This window comes from Pseudorasbora parva, chromosome 22 (genome assembly GCF_024679245.1).
Source record: "Pseudorasbora parva isolate DD20220531a chromosome 22, ASM2467924v1, whole genome shotgun sequence".
NCBI classification, from domain to species: Eukaryota; Metazoa; Chordata; class Actinopteri; order Cypriniformes; family Gobionidae; genus Pseudorasbora; species Pseudorasbora parva.
In genome coordinates this window covers 11,632,115-11,640,877 of record NC_090193.1, presented here as the reverse complement: position 1 = coordinate 11,640,877, position 8,763 = coordinate 11,632,115, and the positions used below count along the sequence as shown (strand labels likewise).

Here is an 8,763-nt window from a genome sequence, read left to right as displayed (position 1 = left end):
ACAGAAAATTTGGTGAAGTGATCCGTAAGCACCAAGATGTTCTTTGTGTTACTGCTATCTGGCTCAATGGTAAGAAAATCCATACATAACAACTCCAAAGGACGACTAGTTTGGATATTTACTAAAGGAGCTGCCCTTTCTGGAAGACTCTTGCGTCGTACGCACCGACCACAAGTTTTAATGAAGTTCTCAACATTAACCGCCATCTTAGGCCAGAAGAACCGCTGCCGTACCAAATCCAGGGTACGCTCTATGCCCATGTGCCCCATGTCACTGTGGAGACTCTTCAAGACAACTGTACGCAAGACTGAGGGCAAAACAAGCTGTAGAACAGGTTTATCTTCATCCTGCCTTCTCCTATACAAAATACCATCTTCCAGCTTTAACCGATTACACTCCCGTAACAACAATGCAATTTCAGGAAGTTCCTCTCGGGCATTGGGGGGAACTTTTTCTCCTGTCTCGAGTTGATGGATAACTTCACGGATTACTGGATCAGCACGTTGTTCTTCCCTCAGGTCAGTGTGGGTCAGCGGGGATATGACAGGAAGGCCATGTGATTCCTCCTTAGCGAAACTGTCAGGGATGATATTAGCATGAACAGAAAGTGACTCAACTAGGGTCATATCACTTTGGGAGTACTCAGCAAGACAGCATGATCTAACAAGACTGCTCTGGCAAATAGCAACCACACTATCAGGGGATATTTCTGAAATTTCACCCGGGTCACACCGTTGATTCACTAAACGAGTCACAAGCTCACACTCTTCACAACCTGCACTTTTATCTAACACTTCTCCGTGACAGCGCCGGGATAGAGCATCAGCATCAAAGTTGTGTTTGCCAGCACGATACTGCATCTTAAAGGAATATGTCGACAAGGCAGCTAACCATCGATGGCTTGTGGCATCCAGTTTCGCTGAGGTCAAGACATATGTAAGAGGATTGTTATCTGTGACGACCGTGAAGTTAGCACCATAAAGATAATCATGGAATTTCTCTGTGACACTCCATTTTAAAGCCAGAAACTCAAGTTTGTGTGCTGGGTATCGAGACTCACTCTTAGACAGGCCTCGGCTGGCATAAGCAATGACCCGCAGCTGACCATCCTGTTCTTGGTATAAAACGGCTCCCAATCCAATTATGCTAGCATCTGTGTGCAAAATGTAAGGCAATTGTGGATTGGCGAACCCAAGGACAGGAGCAGATGTTAACTTTGAGATTACGGTGTTAAAAGCAGCATGACAGTCGGCCGTCCATCTCTCCCCAAAGGACTGCTTCGGATCCCGGAACTTCCCTGCAGGACTTTTATCTTTATTAGACTGACGAAGAGGTGCATAGCCTTGAGTAAGAACATTAAGGGGTTTTACCAGGGTGGCATAATCCTTAATGAAACGCCGGTAATACCCTGCGAACCCCAGGAAAGACCGCAACTCTTTGAGATTTCGGGGTACTGGCCAGGATTTGAGAGTGGATATTTTCTCAGGGTCCGTTTCAACACCCTTTTCAGACACGATATGTCCCAGATAACGTACACTGGACTGGAAGAATTTACATTTTTCAGGAGACAACTTCAAGCCAAATCCAGCCAAGCGGGTAAGTACTTTGAGTAACCGGTTCTCATGTTCCTCTAAAGTGTCAGAAAAGATAATAATGTCATCTAGGAACACAAGGACCTCCTTAAGGTTTAAATCACCCATACACTTTTCCATCAGTCTCTGGAATGTACTTGGAGCATTAGTGACCCCTTGTGGCATCCGATTCCATTCCCAGAACCCTAACGGTGTAACGAATGCAGTTTTAGCCTTGTCGACTTCATCCATTTGAATCTAATAATATCCAGACTTTAGATCCAGAACTGTAAACCATTTGGAACCCGTTAATGCTGAAAATGACTCCTCAAGATTCGGCAAGGCATATGCATCTTTCACTGTTTGCAAGTTTAATTTACGATAATCGATACATAACCGTACGTCACCATTCCGTTTCCGGACCACCACAATTGGGGAAGCAAAGGGTGACTCTGACTCACGGATGACACCAGCGTTGAGCAAATCTTGCAAATGGCTCCGCACAGCTTCAATGTCACGAGGATGGATCGGCCTAGCCCGCTGCTTAAAAGGGGTTTCATCATGGAGCTTAATGCGATGCTTTACCTGCTCCGTGCAGCCGAAATCAAGATCATGGTGAGAAAATACTTCAGGCATTTGACTGAGCTTGAGGGTTATTCGCTCCTTCCATTCCGGCGGAATAGGAGATTCTCCAAATGTTAACTCCAAGGCGCCTCTCTGAGAACCTCCTGAATCTGAAGGGGTTTTTACAGTCTGCTGGGCCAAGATAGTGAGTGATGTGCCAATATCAGCAATTACTGTCATAGGCGGAATTAAAACATTTTGTTCAGACTCATTCATAACAAGAACAGGAACCTTGTAGGGAGCATGATTTGGAAGTGTGATGAGACAGCTCTGGACACACAGCCCACCAGGAAGTGATGATGTTGGATGTTCAATTACAGCCCATTGAACTTTTGAAGAACTGTCTACTCTAGCAGAACCTTCAAGGACAATGGTCTGACCAGCAGGAATCAAAACTGGCATCTGACTCAACAACCTCACAACTCCTGTTCTGCCCACCTGATTCTGTTGGTACTTCACTTGCAGGAGCTTTAAGACTGCACAATACCCTTGGGCCATAGGTTGAAAACTGGAAAAGTCACTGCTGATATATCGTTCATATAAAGGCTCTAGAGTATTCATACCGATCAGCACAGGTGAAGAATCCCCTGGATGTACATCGGGTACAACAAGAGCAAGAGTCGGTATATCAACTTCTTTCCCCAAAAACTCTTTGGGAAAAGCAATATTCACCTCTACATAACCCAGGTATGGCACTGACTGACCGGCGGCACCCTCAACCTGAAGTAAGTTGTAAAGTGGCTTCACAGGGCAATGGCTGAGGCTCTGGTTATAGAAAGAGACAGGAATCGTAGTGACCTGCGAGCCTGTATCTAAAAGACAGTGGGAACTTTGTTCAGCAATCTGAACCACAGCAAAACACTTTGAGCCCACAAGCCCTTTTGGAAATTTTATGGGTGCATTCTTCATCTTAGACAGTGACATTTCTGCACAATTAACGGTCTTGGCTTTGGGACAATTTTGGTCCCCACTGGCCCCTGTCTGCCCCACAACAGGAACCGGACTCAGTTTAAATGAACAAAGTTAGAGGCGTTCTGTTGATTGCTGGTGAACTGTTTCTTCTTACGAGCAACCAGAGTAGGGTTAGGCTCATTTTCACATTGGGGACGGATGTGGCCATCCTCACCACATCGAAAACAATAACCAGGTTTGGGCTGAGTCAGTGTAGGTGGACGGGACTGCTGATTAGCTGCTCTGACATGTGGCTTACTGTAAGACGAAGTCTTTGAAATGGAACTGACCTTTGATTGACTGGCCGTAAGCATGGCTAACTGTCGCTGGACTTCAGCTAGTTGTTGTGCTAGTTGCTGGGTAATGTTAATCAAAGATGTCACTGCCCTTCCATCTTCACTGTCAGAACGAACAACCTGAGCATGAGATGTGACCTTCTGCCGTGTAGACCCCAGGTGCTGCTTCATTCGAAGTGCTTTAGCTGCCTCCCGATCCTCTTCGGTACGCAAGAGTAGCAGCAGCTCAGAAAAGTTAGGTGGACAAGTCTTCTTTTGCTTAAGCTGAAGTTCAGCAATAAGTGAATTATCCCAGCACCCCCGACAGAACTGATTCAACAAATGACGATTAACCTCAGACTCTATGACACCTCCTCTTTTCTTAGCTGAGTTCAGGGCAACCTGGAGCCGTTGGAGGAAGGCAGATGGTTTCTCACCTCCGTCCTGAAATGTGTCCATAAATTTAGCAAATAGTTCATCCCCATCTTGCACAGTAGCATAGGCTGAATCAAGAGTATTTAAATACACCACAGGCAATGTACTGGAACTCAATTGCTTGACCATATCTGCTGCTGGAGGAAGAAGACTCTCAACTATCCTCCTAGAACGATGGAGATCAGACGCCGATGGATCTTGCAACAGCAGTTCTACCCCTGACCGCCAGGTGTCATAATCAGCTTCATGTGCAGGTCTTGGGAGCCGACCCGAAAACACCCTAAGCCGTTGGTGATGTACTGCATTCTCCTCATTCTTTACAATGTGCTCCACTACGTAACGTTGTACCTCAGGTGGATGGACATCAATGCTGGCAGATGACTGCCTAAACTCTGGCAGCGTAGGGTCATTCGGATCATTGTGGGGCTCGGTGGCTGACCTGGCCGGTATTGACCTGGGGGCATCTGTGGCTGATGGAGACTGAGTCAATAACTTCACAGATGGCACAGCTAACTCTGTGATGGATAGCTCTTTCACCTGAGTCGCCGAACGGAGCTCAGGAACCGAAAGTCCAATCTGAGTCATCGTCGTTCTGAGCACTTCTTTGTAATCCACCCCTGTTAATTTGGCTAAATTCTGCAAATCAGATAAATACAACGCAGTTTTAGCTTTAGCAAAATGTTCAGTACAAACAGTAGATAACTCTGAAATGCAACATGTATATTTCCTTTCAGCAGAAACAAATGTATAAGGTAAAGTGGGACGCAACACATCCAAAGCGGCACCACTACTGAACTCAATGACAAGTGTACCATCAAATTCAGATTTCTTTTCAGAGATGGTCTCAGTCTTACTAATTAACCCATATTGGCTTAAAAATTCAATGACCTCCTTACCTCCCGGTTCTGTTATGCCTTCCACCAGTACAGCATTTGGTAATTTAATACCACATTTCAAAAACACATCCATGATTTTCACAGAACTGAAATAACTCAATTTAACAACTCAATGTACATTAAACACCCCAATTCCTCCTGGCTGGCTCGCCAAATCTAACACGTATGATTACTGCAATAATAGATTAAAATAGTGGACCAGTATCAGAAAGACTAAGTTCAGCTCAGGGAGGAAAATGGCGTGTTCAATGAGACACAGACACGTGGTTGCGATACCCAAAAGTGTAGTATATTATAGTGACATAAGCTGACAGACAGTTTCAATATTTACATGTACACAAAGATGGTAATGAGTTCATAACTGTTAATAAACAAATCTAAGTGTTGTTTTCTCAAGTCATACACAATCATTCAAATGATTAAAAGCTGCAACCGTCCTTGCACAATGCACACTGGGTCAATCAGTTCATTAAATTCAAAGAACCATAATGTAGGAATGTGTGTATTGGTGTGCGGGGATGTGTAAGGGGAGCAGCTGCAGCGCCTCCTACCACACCGGCAAATGCTTGCACTCAATCTTCGGTTCAGGGCCTAGTAGCTCGCCATCCATACAAGAAACCTGGCCTGTATAAACAGGACCAAGCAATGAGCAACACTGATTAAGCATTACAATAAGTAACAATTATATAATGTCACATCATATCATAATCATCATCACCATGTACATGATTCAATTTTATCCTGCATATAGCAGTCAACAAGAGTACTCTATAAATAGACAATATCATCAATAATTCCAAAACACATCTCAGCATTAATTAGAACCAGTTCACAATCAAACATCAATATTGCTATAAATGTCATTAAATATTTAGTGCATCAGTTATATAAAATTAATACAATTAAGCACATAATATATTCTGATTAAGTAATAAATTGATACAGCCAGCGCCAGCACCGGCTAATAAATCTATATACCATACACAAGTACTAACATTAGCTCTTTAACACTATATGATACAAACAATGACACTCACCAGTTCTCGTATGATTAAGTCACTCAATACAGCAGTCTCAACATAAATGGAGGCATCTAAAGAGGTTGGCAGGCATAACAGTTCAAAACCGGCAGTATAATGATTAATAGAATACGTTTACATAGTTAAACGCCTACCTGCAGCAGCTCAACACGTCGACTCCCACACACACACAAACTAACAGCGCGCGGCCATATTTAAAGGGAAATGACGCGATCTCCGTGCCAAATCTCGCGATACTTGTACAAATCTCGCGATAACGTGAAAGAGTGGAGAGTCGTGAGAACAGAGCATATAACAGTAAACCAGGGTTACAATAGCGCACACATGCAGAGGCAACGCTTCACAACAAGCACAAAGGAAAGAGATATTGATGCATACTGTAGTCCTAATATAGCCTATGCAATAGTTTGTAAAGCCTTTTCTGTAAACTATTTTAAGTATAATAACAGGAATATTGAATCATCATCGTGTTGACTGTCATAACGCGACGCCACAGCAAAGGGAGGGAAGAGTTTATGTGAACTTGAATTTATCGACTTTAATATTCATCTGTACCTCACATTAAACTATGAAAAAGCTTACGATAACTGTGTGTAAAGTCTTGAACTTTCATGGACATATCCATGTCATTTCACAATGCCATCATTAATAACACATTATAATTGTTTCAAAGGACAATGTCACCACTTTAGTTGAGGGGCCACAAACATGATGAAGTCATGAGAAGCTAATGCTTAGTTAATGATGACTACTGTATTATAATGTCACCAGAATTCATGTGCTATGTGCTGAGCCTGTGGTCGTTTTGGGGTCTAACCATTTACCTGCAGGCTATTATGAAAAAGACATGAACATGTTTAACTCAGAGATCACAATTAATAAAACACTTTAGTTAATCACATTAATTGATATAATGTTACTGGTCTAGCCTGTGCATAAGGTAACATTGATTTCTGATTGTCTGAATGTGCTCCTCCCGATAAATATAAAACATAATTTAAAGTAGTCTTACATGCATGAATTAGATCAATGTTTGTTTTTTGTTAACACTGAAAACATCATGATCATGTGTAATAAACCATAATGTATGATGATTTCCTCACCTTAGTTAATGTTTTAATTAAGGCATTGTTCATGCATGAAGTCATGAGTCATGAATGAAGGACTTTGAATTCCTGTTAGTTCCTGATGATTCATGAGATATTAATGCATGTAGTAATGCATAAGTCATGCATGAATTAATGCATGAATTCGAGATAAATCATATACCGTTACCGTAAAGTGTTACCAAAATGTCTTTATACTCCTTAGTATTGTAAGGGTGGATCGCCTACAGTGGTTCTGACTGCAGGGTTGCCGAACGACTAAAGAAACGTTATCAGCGTGATGGTAGAAAACGGCTCGGGTTATGTATATAACCCTTGTTCCCTGAGAGGGAACGAGCACTGCGTCGGAACGACGAAATGGGGATGCTCCCTAAGCATCAGCAGCTCTGAAGTCTGAATAGAAACTAGACCAATCCGATTGGCGTGCGTGATGACGTCATTGTGACGGCGTACCCGGAAGTATAAAAGGGGAGCCGGCGCATAATGGCGGCAGTTTTTTGCTCTGAAGCATGCGCTCCAGGCGTGCCGAGGTGTGGCGGCGCGACGCAGTGCTCGTTCCCTCTCAGGGAACAAGGGTTATATACATAACCCGAGCCGTTCCCTTTATCGAGGGAACTTCACACTGCGTCGGAACGACGAAATGGGGATGAGTACCCACTAGGCCACACCGAGGGTAGCGCCTGGCCTAGTGTGAAGCCAGAGACCGGGCACAACTAGGACTGGAGCACCCTAGCGCCATGCGTCGCAGGGAGATCTAGGCTGTAAAATCTGATAAAAGTGTGCGGGGTGGCCCACCCAGCCGCCTCACAGATATCCTGCAAGGGGACCCCAGAAAGGAGGGCCACTGAAGAGGCCATGCCTCTGGTGGAATGAGCCCTCACGGCCAAGGGTGAAGGCAAACTGCGCACCCGATAGGCCATGGTTATTGCCTGGACAATCCAATTACTGATTGTCTGAGTAGAAGCAGGCAACCCTTTCTTAGGTGAACCGAAGCACACTAACAGCTGCTGAGATCTCCTCCATTGTGCAGACTTCTCCAAATAAACTCTAAGTGCCCGAACCAGGCAGAGTAGGTGAAGTCTCCCTTCTTCCGCCGTCACATTAGGCGGAGGATGAAATGCCTGTAGAACCAGTGACCTGACCACCCTTGATGGGACCTTAGGTACCAAAATTAACATTAAAGAGGTGTGTAAACTCGCAAGTACGATGTCAAAAGCTGTATATTTCTCTGGTCCTCTCCCCGCGAAAAGGAGTGATGAAATAGTTAGCAGATTATCATCACTCAATGGCTGGTTGTCTAAGTGGTGTCTGCAAAATAACATAGGGTTCATAGACAATTGGAAAGGTTTTTGGGGCAGACCTGACCTGTTGAAGATGGACGGCATTCATCCCTCCTGGGCTGGTGCTGCTCTTCTCTCTAGTAATTTGGCACATAGTCTTAGAGCTAAACCTTGACTCACTGGGGCCCAGGTCAGGAAGCAGACAAACTGGCTAAACCAACCGTCTGCTAGCTGTCTCACGTCACCAAAGTCAGCTAAATCCCAGCACATAGAGACTCTTTCACCTAGATATTATCACATAGAGACTGTGTCCGTTCCCCGAATTAGTAAATACAAAAAAACATCAAAACCATTCAACAGTAAAAATTTAATTGATGTCCAACAAATAAACAACAGATATAATACGGATGAACAATTGATAAAGCTTGGGTTGCTGAATATTCGATCCCTTTCGCCAAAAACGCTTGTTGTCAATGATATGATTATAGATCATAACTTAGATGTGCTGTGTTTGACAGAAACCTGGCTAAAACCTGATGATTACATTACTTTAAATGAGTGCACCCCCCGAGATTATTGTTACAA

The 8,763-nt window shown here is 43.7% G+C and overlaps 1 long non-coding RNA gene across 1 annotated transcript; it reads right to left on the bottom strand.

Moving 5' to 3' along the window:
* Positions 1–4,937: 4,937 nt before the first annotated feature.
* LOC137058563 (uncharacterized) lies at positions 4,938–6,099 on the bottom strand. Its single transcript, XR_010900746.1, has 3 exons — positions 5,927–6,099; positions 5,790–5,845; positions 4,938–5,376 (listed from the first exon to the last, which is right to left on the bottom strand). It is a non-coding gene; the product is annotated as an uncharacterized lncRNA (long non-coding RNA).
* Between the last annotated feature and the right edge of the window lie 2,664 nt (positions 6,100–8,763).